Source organism: Chiloscyllium plagiosum, unplaced genomic scaffold, assembly GCF_037043375.1.
Source record: "Chiloscyllium plagiosum isolate Xiang-an unplaced genomic scaffold, Cpla_swu_hap1 HiC_scaffold_27, whole genome shotgun sequence".
Lineage (NCBI taxonomy): Eukaryota > Metazoa > Chordata > Chondrichthyes > Orectolobiformes > Hemiscylliidae > Chiloscyllium > Chiloscyllium plagiosum.
In genome coordinates, this window is record NW_028270165.1 from 79,066,789 (window position 1) to 79,079,604 (window position 12,816).

At 45.3% G+C, this 12,816-nt stretch overlaps 1 non-coding gene across 1 annotated transcript; it reads right to left on the bottom strand.

Annotated features, from left to right (window-relative positions):
• Positions 1-5,603: 5,603 nt before the first annotated feature.
• trnaw-cca (transfer RNA tryptophan (anticodon CCA)) lies at positions 5,604-5,674 on the bottom strand. Its single transcript has one exon. It is a non-coding gene; the product is annotated as a tRNA-Trp (tRNA).
• Between the last annotated feature and the right edge of the window lie 7,142 nt (positions 5,675-12,816).

Genomic DNA, 12,816 nt, shown 5'->3' on the forward strand with positions numbered 1-12,816 from the left:
TGCGCAGGAACGAGAATTCTTTCAATGTCTCAGATCAGTTCATGTCCCGAGAACATCAGAGTCAATCTCCCGGCCTCTTCAACAAGGGGACGGTGTCTGGACTGTCTCTACTCAGTCGGACAGTTCATCTTTCATTCTCCTCTAAATACGCTTCCCAAAGAGTTTCTAAAGGTTCACAAAGCTGGAGACTGGGATTTCTGTTTTGCTTCATGAACATTTTTCCATTTCCTAACTGACAATATTTTACCAAAATCTCTTCACAATTGTACGTCTTGCATCATGTCCAGGAATGAGGAATTTCCATTTTGTGGAGACATTCCCAAGGTTGGGAATGTTCGCTTTCGAGCAAAGAAGGTTAACTGGAGATTTCCTGGGGCTGTTGGGAATGATGGGAGAAGAAGCGGTGGGAATGGGCAGATTAATGATCAGAAGAATCAATTGCCACTGACCAGAGTCAGTTACCAGAGGACAGGGATTGAAGTTCTTGAATGAAAAGCAGCACTTGTGCCGAATAAACACAGAGAATACTGCAGAAAGCCAAGAGGTCGAGCAGCGTCTGGTGAAAGGTAAACAGAGCTGACGTTGTGAGGCTGGTACGTTGTTTGTTCAGAACCCGAGTTTCCTGCATGGCAATTAATTCCCAGACATGAGAAAACGGGACTTTATTGAGACGGGTTTTGTGAAGTTTGAGCGATAATGTAACCAACAGGAAGTCATTTAAAATCGCCAGCGAAGAAAGCATAGTCAGCACGTTACCACCCTGGGCGGGGGAGCCCCAAAGGATCTCTACGCCAACACCTTAAATGTTCGGCCACAGATACACGCCCAAAGGTGTGGTGTAAAATTTCTCATGGAATGGTTCTAACAGGAAAGGTGAGTATTGGGCTTGTCCTGTCCGCGCCATAGCCCCAACGTATCCTGTTCCCCTGGATTTGATCAGGACAGAGGAGGCTGATGGGAGATCGAACTGAACTACACACATTGATGAGGGATAGAGCGGGTGGGAAGGATCCATTCCCATGCATAGAGAGATTAATAATCAGGGCCGAAAATAAGGAGCCACTTCAAGAAATTTGGGGTTCATTCAGCAAAGCTAATGTAGAACTGTTCACAGAAAATTGTGATGAAAGTCTCTCGAGTTATTTTGATGAGGAGTGTTGATGATGCTAATACAATCGATAGGATGAACGGAGATTGGTAAATGTATTTGGTGACAGTTCTGTTCTAGCCCTGTGAGCGAAACCTGGATCTGAAGGAATAAAAAGGACATTAACAACATCGATCTGAAATTGGATACGTGACAAGAAACAGAGCCATCATTAACAGTTGGCTTTTGAACAGGAGAAGGGTTCTCGTGAAATTAGTTTGAGGCTTGAGGTAAAATTTAGGTAATTTAGGTAAAACACGGAAACGCTATCCTCATTAGCAGACAATGAAAGGATTACAAGACGCAAATTTTCTACAAGTGATCCAGGGGACTGGGAAGATAAGTATTATAAACTGTGAACAACAAAGTTGTTGAGCACAACACTTACATTCAAAGACCGAAAACATCCAGGTCCTGATTAATCAGATGGCATTGTGGTGCTTTTCTGCAAAACATCCACTTGCAATGTCCTACAAAAGAGTGACAAACCCCTTCCCTGTCAGCCCAGGATAGAAAATCCGAAGGGATGAACGTTTTCTTATTTTCTGAACATTCACAAAGCTAAGACTGGGTTTTGGTGATTGTTTCCTTTCCACTCCCAGGAGCCGCAGTGGTTGAGGCGGTGAGTTGGGGAAAGTAAAATGTGGCCGTGAGCAGCGTGTGGGGCTATTTCAGCTTCCCCTCATCTGACAGCGCTGTGACTTGACTCCGATGTTCTCAGGGACATTGACTGACGCGAGACAGTGAAAAGATTCTCATTTTTGTGCATAAATGCCCGATCAATTTTCTCAAAGAGCCGCTTCGTTAAATTATATCGGATTGCCGGAAGTGGGGATGGGGCAGAGCTACCAGAACACGGCGAAGGGAAACATTTGTTCAAAGTGAAAACAAGTGTTGCAGATGGTTCGCCCGCGCAGTCCGACTCTGAATGAATCCTCCAGCTGCATTACTGCTTAATTCTGAGTGTGATACTTCAGGAAACGGAGAAGTGAAGTGATTGCAGACAGAGCTGAACAGGTTGAACGTGTATGAGGAATGTCAGCAATGAAGGTAGATTGGAAAGTTGGGACATTTCTCTTTGGTGAACAGAAGGTTGGAAGTTGGCCTGATTGACGTTTTTCAAGTCATAAGGGGTCGAGACAGAAGAAATAATGGAGTGAGAATGCTCCCACGCCTGAAAGGATCGAGAATGATTAGGCAGATTCATTAGGAAATGAAGTAAAAGTGACATTAGGAAGAACGTTTTCGTACAGGGAGTGGTTAGGGTCAGTAAATCCCTGTTGACATTGACAAAGAGGCAGATTCAATGGACACAAAAAGGAATTCGGTGGTCATATTCAATGTAACAATGTGTAGATTTACAGGGAGAAGGCAAGAGAATGATAAGAACAGGAGAACTCATTGACTTATTGTGCAGAGGCAGCAGAAACTGTGCTGCGACACATTGTGTGATTATGAGTGAAGTCACGCTTCAACCAACAGAATGTGGGAATTTGAACAAAGTTTATATTTACACAGCCTCGACACGTCAATGCAACAAAATGACATAGCAGCAGTGGAAGAGATCTTTGACGTCATTCTCGAACATGCATGTTGCACGCCAGATGAAAAGCTGATATCGTATTTGCAAAGACTGCTGTGCACTGGTGCAATGGGAGTGTGATGGGCCCCAAACCCAGTGGGCGATAGATTGAAGCCATCTCCTACTACCCAGTCAAGGTCGCTTTTTGCAACTTTCCCGTATAACGGTGCTCTGTTCTGCCCCTTACCTTTTCATCTGCTTCCCAAAGCTTGGCGTATCTGAACTAAATAGTCAGATTGATACACGAGTCAAATTTACACAGTTGAGGTGGCACGCTTGTGGAGCTCTGAGTTGTCTTGTCCAGTTCTCTGTCGGTGTGTTCTGATCTCAAGTGTGAAACCTCTTCTCTGAGATGGCAATGAACCGGTGAAGTTGAAACACATGACTTGCTGTTTTTGCCCATTTCCTGCAGTAAAGAAACCGACGCCCATGTTACAAAAGACTTTCTGCAGGATTGCTGTGTCAAGACAAATACTGAATACCAAACAGGCTGCACAAAAATGCACTCATATCAATTTACCTGAGGGAAGAGTCTCCGGTGTCCATTTCTCTCTGTCCCGGCAGCACAGCATCTTTCTATCTCTCCGATAACAGGACCTTTGGAACAAGTTCAAAGTTGCCCATTTCCTACGCATAACTGTAACTGACGTCTCCTACGCCAAGTAATAGTGAGAGAGGGCAGAAGAGCGAATGGGCTCTGCCTTCCCCTAGCACAACTTGCAAGTAGAAACAAAATGGTTCAATTTTTCACCAGTGGAGAGAGCCCGGTCCCTGGGGACGGGACAAACAGCAGCGTCCTGGGAGCAGGGAGACAGATTGAGAAGCAGATGTTCTTGAATCTCTTTGCTGCTGGAAATTCTGGGAGCAACGTACAATGTATTTCGTACTCAGCAAGTCTCAGCTGCTTTAGGAGCTGGTTGTACCCACGGCAGGTGGTTCGTTGGTCTCATGGTGTGATTCCAGCTTTGGGTCTTCCAGCATATGCAGATGTGGGAGAGATCCCGGGATCCAATCCCAAACGAGCCCTCGTTTCTTTAACTGACTTCAGCATAAATGCGCGATCACTTTTCTCAAAAACCCGCTTCATTAAATAAGATCGGACTGCCTGAATTAGGGATGGGGCAGAGCTACCATTTCGGTGAACACGGCGAAGGGAAACATTGTTAAAAGTGAACAGAGGGATTGCAGATTCTTTGCCCGCGCAATCCGAGTCTGAGTGAATCCTGCAGCTGCATTACTGCTGAGTGTGATACTTCAGGAAGCGGGGAAGTGAAGTGATTGCAGACAGAGCTGAACAGGTTGAAGTGAACGAGGAATGTCAGCAATGAAGGTAGATTGGAAAGTTGGGGCAGTTCTCCTTGGAGAACAGAAGGCTGAAAGTTGGCCTGATTGAAGTTTTCCACGTCATGGGGGGGGGGGGGGGGGGGGGGGTCTAGACAGAGGAAATAATGTAATGAAAAAGCTCCCACGCCTGAAAGGATCGAGAACGATTCGGTAGAGATTTAAAGTCATCAGGAAAAGAAGTAAAAGTGACATTAGGAAGACCGTTTTAGCACAGGGAAACCCCTGTCTGACAGTGACAAAGAGGCAGATTCAAAAGACACAAAAGGGAATTCGATGGGCATGTTAGAAATAACAATGTGCAGATTTACAGGAAGAAGGCGACAGAATGATACAAATAGAGACACCTATTTACATATTGTGTTGAGCCAGCAGAGCTAAGGTGGGCCGTGTAGCCTCAGTCTGCGCTGTCACACATTTCGTGATTCTCAGTGAAATCGGAGTTGGACCAACAGAACGTAGGAAATTTGACAACGGGTATATTCTGCCCATCAGGATACTCCATCACAGCAATGAAGGTGTTTTGACATCATTCTCGAGGGTACATGACACAATGCAGATTCAAAACCGAGTATTCCTTTGAATCACGGAGTAATTTGTTTACAGTTATTCAGTTGAGGTGAGCGGAGTTGCGCATTGGGAGCCACTCCAGTTGATAGGTCGAAGCCGTTTTCTCCTGTGTGATAGTCCCACCAGCACTCCAATTTGCTGTGCTTCCAGTCAGTAGATGCAGCTCACTATCCCATACTGATACACGGGCCACGATGACCCAGCTGTGGTGACACGCTTGTGAAGGGCTGAGTGCTCTTCTCCTGTTTTCTGTCGGCCTGCTATGATCCGATTCATCAAACCTCTCTTCTCCGAGATAGGAATAAACTGGTGAAGGTGAAACACATCAATTACGGTGTGTTCCATGTGCAGGAGGTCCTACAGTAATTCCCCACGCTGTTTCACACAGCAGCATCCTCTCGGTGAATTACGCTTGGCAAAAAGTGGCTTGAACCTAATAAATATCCCCCATTGGATTGGACTGACAGTTTATAAACTTCAGGCTAACCGCTAACGTGGAGAGGGGCCGTCAGACTGTGGTTTCCGCTCCTGCTGTTGAATAAATATCACTTTAACTGTGTTCAGTGAGAGGAAAGGATTTGCTGTTGGTGGGAAACATTTCTATCTGAACTCGCTGTCACTCTGCTATAACAGGAGGAGCTGGGACCTCCGGATATAGTGAAACATAAAGCTGGGAATTTCTAGATTATGTTGTAAAAAATATCGGTGTAATGTTATTCACACCGCGCTATAACCAAGCGGCTGCGTTTAAATCCCGTGATGAACAGTTTGTGTTTTATTTCTCACATTGGGGGAGCTGCCCAAACAATGGGCACACCACCTCCCTGACACAGTGTTCACAAATCAAACTGACAGCACAGCTTCACGTGTGATCGAAAGCTTCCGTAAAGAAGACTTGACTCAACAAATAACCCGAGTGAACGTACTCCTTTCATGATTTGAAATGCAAGAAGTTGACGTCAGTGAGCCTGACGTGATTTGAACACACAACCTCTGAACTGGAGTCAGACGCGCTACCGTTGCGCCACAAGCTCACAGAAAGCTATTCACTTCTATTTATGGTTAAGGGAAGTGATCGCACTGCAATGATATTATGCTCTTCGTAACAAAGGAGATCAACAGTTCATGTCTGTTCTGTCTCTCGAAACAATTTCCAACTCTCTCTCAATAAAAATCTGAAAGACCTGCGGATGCTGTATATCAGAAACAAAAAACAGGAGTTGCCGGTGACCCTTCCACAGAACTGATGGTGATTGGGAAAATGTCGGTTTATATGCAGGAGATATTGTGGGAGGAAGGCGGAGATCAGGACAGAGCCCAAAGCGAAGGAAGAACTGTTGGACAGAAAAAGGAGTAGATAACCATCTGCGTTTGAGGGTGAATAACTGTTAATGGAAACTGTTCGGAGCTAACAATAGATTAGATTAGATTACTTACAGTGTGGAAACAAGCCCTTCGGCCCAACAAGTCCACACCGACCCGCCGAACCGCAACCCACCCATTCCCCGACATTTACCCCTAACCTAACAGTACGGGAAATTTAGCATGGCCAATTCACCTGACCTGCACATCTTTGGACTGTGGGAGGAAACCGGAGCACCCGGAGGAAACCCACGCAGACACGGGGAGAATGTGGGGTGGGGAGGGAAATATATCCCTGGCGGTGGGGTCCTCCAAACAGACCCCACCACCAGGGATATATTTTCTTCCCCACCCCTTTCCGCCTTCCGCAAAGACCGTTCCCTCCGTGACTACCTGGTCAGGTCCATGCCCCCCTACAACCCACCCTCCCATCCTGGCACTTTCCCCTGCCACCGCAGGAACTGTAAAACCTGTGCCCACACCTCCTCCCTCACCTCTATCCAAGGCCCTAAAGGAGCCTTCCACATCCATCAAAGTTTTACCTGCACATCCACTAATATCATTTATTGTATCCATCGCTCCCGATGCGGTCTCCTCTACGTTGGGGAGACTGGACGCCTCCTAGCAGAGCACTTTAGGGAACATCTCTGGGACACCCGCACCAATCAACCACACCGCCCCGTGGCCCAACATTTCAACTCCCCCTCCCACTCTGCCGAGGACATGGAGGTCCTGGGCCTCCTTCACCACCGCTCCCTCACCACCAGACGCCTGGAGGAAGAACGCCTCCTCTTCCGCCTCGGAACACTTCAACCCCAGGGCATCAATGTGGACTTCAACAGTTTCCTCATTTTCCCTTCCCCCACCTCACCCTAGTTCTAAACTTGCAGCTCAGCACTGTCCCCATGACTTGTCCGGACTTGTCCGACCTGCCTATCTCGTTTTCCACCTATCCACTCCACCCTCTCCTCCCTGACCTATCACCTTCATCCCCTCCCCCACTCACCCATTGTACTCTATGCTACTTTCTCCCGACCCCCACCCTCCTCCACCTTATCTCTCCACGCTCCAGACTCACTGCCTTTATTCCTGATGAAGGGCTCTTGCCCGAAACCTAGGTTGTGGGAAGTCAAAGGATTCTGGGTAATCCAAGATGGAGGACGGGAAAAATTTCTGACTGTCAGAGCTGCTCCTTTTTTGAGGTATTTTAGGTGTTGGAGGTAATTTCCTCCAATTCCAGGAGCAGCAATTACTGTTATATATGCTGTTGCATTGTTTTGGAACTTTGGGAAAAAAAGTCAAAACAGCAGCAGTTTTAAAAGGGAGAAGAGCGGACATAGGAAGCACATAGTGAGGACTGTGCAGGAGAGAGAGAGAACGAATCTTCACAGTTACTGCCTTTGCTGTTTTAGAATTAATGTGTCGCTGGACATCGGAGTGCATCTGGGAAAATTAACAAACAGTGAATTTCACAACTAATCTTGGAGGATTCGGTTTGGGCGAAGTTCACAGCACAGAATCAGATAAGTTAATTGTTGTTTTAAGTCTGTCCAAGAGAAAGGCTGTATTAGTGAGTACAGTGGGTTCTTTCTTGATTATATGTGTTTGGAGATAAGTCTCTTGATTAAACTTAAAATATAAGCCATAGCTCTTAATTTAACCTGGGGCCGGGTTTTGTAGAGGAATAAGACGGTGTTATTTTCTGGGTTTGTAGATTGTGAAAGAGCAAAAATGGCCTTTGCAATGATATGTACTTCTTGTCAAATGTGGGAGTTCAAAGAGTGTTTAAGGGTTACTGTGGATTATATCTGCTATAAATGCTGTTGGATGTGAATCTTATCAGATCGAGTGGATCGGTTAGAGAGACAGATGGAAGTGATGAGGAATTTGCAACAGCAACAGTATGAGATGGATAGCAATTATAGGAAGGTGGGAAACTCTCAAATAAAGTCACATAGATGGGTTAACTCCAGGAAGTCTAAGTGTGGGCAGCACGGTGGCACACTGCTGCCTCACAGCACCAGAGACCCGGGTTCAATTCCCGCCTGAGGCGACGGTGTGGAGTTTGCACATTCTCCCCGTGTCTGCGTGGGTTTCCTCTGGGTGCTCTGGTTTCCTCCCACAATTCAAAGATGTGCAGGTCAGGTGAATTGGTAATGCTAAATTGCCCATAGTGTTAGGTGAAGGGGTAAATATAGGGGAATGGGTCTAGGTGGGTTGTGCTTTGGCAGGTCAGTGTGGACTTCTTGGGCTGAAGGGCCTGTTTCCACACTGTAAGTAATTTAATCTAATCTAAGGCCGGCACCCAGGGCAGAAGTATTTTGTGGATATACCCATTTCAAACATGTATGCTGTTTTGGAAAATGTAGGGGATGATGAATTCTCAGGGGAACGTAGCACGAACAACCAGGTTTCTAGTATTGAGACTGGCTGTAATGCAACAAGGGGAACGTCAGCTTCCAAGAGATCAATTGTATTAGGGGATTCTGTAGTCAGAGGTACACAAAGACGTTTCTGTGGCCAGCAGAGAAAAAGCAGAATGGTGTGTTGTTTCCCTGGTGCCAGGATCAAGGATGTCTCAGAGAGGGTGCAGAATGTTCTCACGGGGGAGAGGGGCCAGCAAGAGGTCATTGTCCACATTGGAACCAACGATATAGGAAGGGAAAAGGTTGAGATTCTGAAGGGAGATTACAGAGAGTTAGGCAGAAATTTAAAAAGGAGGTCCTCGAGGGTAGTAATATCTGGATTACTCCCAGTGCTACGAGTTAGTGAGGGCTGGAATAGGAGGATAGAGCAGATGAATGCATCGCTGAGGAGCTGGTGTATGGGAGAAGGATTCACAGTTTTGGATCATTGGAATCTCTTTTGGGGTAGAAGTGACCTGTACAAGAAGGACGGATTGCACCTAAATTGGAAGGGGATTAATATACTGGCAGGGAAATTCGCTAGAACTGCTTGGGAGGATTTAAACTAGTAAGTTTGGGGGGGGGGGGGGGGGGGGGGGGTTTGGAACCCAGGGAGATAGTGAGGAAAGAGATCAATCTGAGACTGGCACAGTTGAGAACAGAAGTGAATCAAACAGTCAGGGCAGGCAGGGACAAGGTAGGACTAATAAATTAAACTGCATTTATTTCAATGCAAAGGGCCTAACAGGGAAGGCAGATGAACTCACGGCATGGTTAGGAACATGGGGCTGGGATATCATAGCAATTACAGAAACATGGCTCAGGGATGGGCAGGACTGGCAGCTTAATGTTCCAGGATACAAATGCTACAGGAAGGATAGAAAGGGAGGCAAGAGAGGAAGGGGAGTGGTATTTTTGGTAAAGGATAGCATTACAGCTGTGCTGAGGGAGGATATTCCCAGAAATACATCCAGGGAAGCTATTTGGGTGGAACTGAGAAATAAGAAAGGGATGATCACCTTATTGGGATTGTATTATAGACCTCCTAATAGTCAGAGAGAAATTGAGAAACAAATTTGTGAGGAGATCTCAGCTATCTGTAAAAATAGTAGGATAGTTATGGTAGGGGATTTTAACTTTCCAAACATCGACTGGGACTGCCACAGTGTTAAAGGTTTAGATGGAGAGGAATTTCTTAAGTGCGTACAAGACAATTTTCTGATTCGGTATGTGAATATACCTACTAGAGAAGGTGCAAAACTTGACCTACTCTTGGGAAATAAGGCAGGGCAGGTGATTGAGGGGTCAGTGGGGGAGCACTTTGGGGCCAGTGACCGTAATTCTATTTGTTTTAAAATCGTAATGGAAAAGGATAGGCCAGATCTAAAAGTTGAAGGTCTAAATTGGAGAAAGGCCAATTTTGACGGTATTAGGCAAGACCTTTCGAAAGCTGATTGGAGGCAGATGTTCACAGGTAAAGGGACGACTGGAAAATGAGATAACAAGAATCCAGAGAAGGTATATTCCTGTCAGGGTGAAAGGGAAAGCTGGTAGGTATAGGGAATGCTTGATGACTAAAGAAATTGAGGGTTTGGTTAAGAAAAAGAAGGAAGTATATGTCAGGTATAGACAGGATAGATCGAGTGAATCCTTAGAAGATTATAAAGGAAGTAGGAGTATACTTAAGAGGGAAATCAGGAGGGAAAAAAGGGGACATGAGGTAGCGTTGGCAAATAGAATTAAGGAGAATCCAGAGAGTTTTTAACAAATATATTAAGGACAAAAGGGTAACTAGGGAGAGAATAGGGCCCCTCAAAGAACAGCAAGGCAGCCACAGAAAATGGGGGAGATACTAAATTAGTATTTTGCAACGGTATTTACTGTGGAAAAGGATATGGAAGATATAGACAGTAGGAAAGTAGATGGTGACATCTTGCAAAATGTCCAGATTACAGAGGAGGAAGTGCTGGATGTCATGAAACGGTTAAAGGTTAAAGATTAAAGGACCTGATCAGGTGTACCCGAGAACTCTGTGGGAAGCTAGAGAAGTGATTGCTGGGCCTCTTGCTGAGATATTTGTATCGTCGATAGTCACAGGTGAGGTGCCGGAAGACTGGAGGTTGGCAAACGTGGTGCCACTGTTTAAGAAGGGCAGTAAAAACAAGCCAGGGAACTATAGACCATGAGCCTGACCTCGATGGTGGGCAAGTTGTTGGAGGGAATCCTAGGGACAGGATGTACATGTATTTGGAAAGGGAGGGACTGATTCGGGATAGTCAACATGGCTTTGCGCATGGGAAATAATGTCTCACAAACTTGATTGAGTTTTTTGAAGATTGATGAGGGCAGAGCAGTAGATGTGATCTATATGGACTTCAGTAAATCATTTGACAAGGTTCCCCATGGGAGACTGATTAGCAAGGTTAGATGTCATGGAATAAAGGGAGAACTAGCCCATTTAGATACAGAACTGGCTCAAAGGTAGAAGACAGAGGTGGTGGTGGAGGGTTGTTTTTCAGACTGGAGGCCTGTGACCAGTGGAGTGCCACAAGGATCGGTGCTGGGTCCCCTACTTTTTATGTCATTTACATAAATGATTTGGATGTGAGCATAAGAGGTACAGTTAGTAAGTTTGCAGATGACACCAAAATTGGAGGTGTAGTGGACAGTGAAGAAGGTTACCTCAGATTACAACAGGATCTGGACCAGATGGGCCAATGGGCTGAGAAGTGGCAGATGGAGTTTAATTCAGATAAATGCGAGGTGCTGCATTTTTGGAAAGCAAATCTTAGCAGGACTTATACACTTAATGGTAAGGTCCAAGGGAGTGTTGCTGAACAAAAAGACCTTGGAGTGCAGGTTCATAGCTCTTTGAAAGTGGAGTCACAGGTAGATAGGATAGTGAAGAAGGCGTTTAGTATGCTTTCCTTTATTGGTCAGAGTATTGAGTACAGGAGTTGGGAGGTCATGTTGCGGTTGTAGAGGACATTGGTTAGGCCACTGTTAGAATATTGTGTGAAATTCTGGTCTCCTTCCTATCGGAAATATGTTATGAAACTTGGAAGGGTTCAGAAAAGATTTACAAGGATGTTGCCAGGGTTGGAGGATTTGAGCTATACAGAGAGGCTGAACAGGCTGGGGCTGTTTTCCCTGGAGCGTTGGAGGCTGAGGAGGGAGTTGAGCCTCAAATCCTGGCTGTGTCACATAGTTGCTTAACCAAGTGTGCAAACTCTAAATATCTCTCAGCCATTCCATTTGCAAATCGAACAATATTTTCAAGGCAAGTTGTTGATATCTCGGCATTAGTCCACAAGCCAAGGGAAATACAAGAGTATTTAATAGTTGCCTAATGTGTCCCATATGCCAGATTAATTCAAATCTGGACATCCTGAAACAAACAACTATACTTACTGCAGATTTGTACTTGCCAATTAAAACTAATGTTGGGCACTCGAATTGATTGGAGGCATCTTGAAGCATGCCACAGACCTCAGTGTGGGTCCAGGGCTTATCAAGTGGGGTTTCACCTGTCATAACCCTGGGGCAAGCAAATTCTTTATTCCTAATTTCATAAAGTATACGTCCGGACACTAGGACCTTGTTGAATACACTCACTGGTGTCTTGTGGCCCAGTAGCGGGAATTGTATTAGCACTTCTATCCCTGGCCAGCTTTCCTTTATTTTCGGGCGTGACAAAAGCAGCAACCATCCTCTATATTTCATCTCTCAAACAGTATCGGCCGGAGACCTAGCAGGACCAGGGTCTCTCCTGCCTGGTTCGCCAACTGTTGAGGATGGAAATAAAGTCCTATGCAAGGAAAGAATTTGTTTATCAGGGAGCAGTACAGCTGCAAGGCCAACCGTCTCCGCTGAGCCTGGGAAACATAAACCTTAGCAAGTAGGCACTAAGATGAGATTCAAAATGGTTTCCAGGCTTTTAATATGTGACCAAATGGCTGATCCAAACCTAACAATTTTCCCACATCATTGCAGGGAATAAACAAGAAAAATGAAACAAGACTAGATAAAAACTATGTGCTCGTGCTGAATGTTGTTCATTCAGAAGTAAACCAGAAAGAGGGGTTTCCCAGGTTTCTTCTCGTGCCTTACTTAAGGAATTCTTTCTCCCTTATATCTAACTGTTAGTACCCAGCTAAGATTTTGAGGAATATTTACTTCAATAGAAATAAAGCATCTGTTATCAAATACACATAGAGATATACAGCATGGAAAGAGACATTTTCTCCCTCTCCTGCAGGCAGACACACAAGTCCGTGAGAGTGGATGTGCATTTGCAGAGTTATATTTGTATATACATTGTATTTTGCTCAAAAAAATGCACAATCTGCAGGCAGTCAATACATGTAAACTTTTGTAAAGTGTGTTCTCCCCTCCTTCTGCTGCAGGGC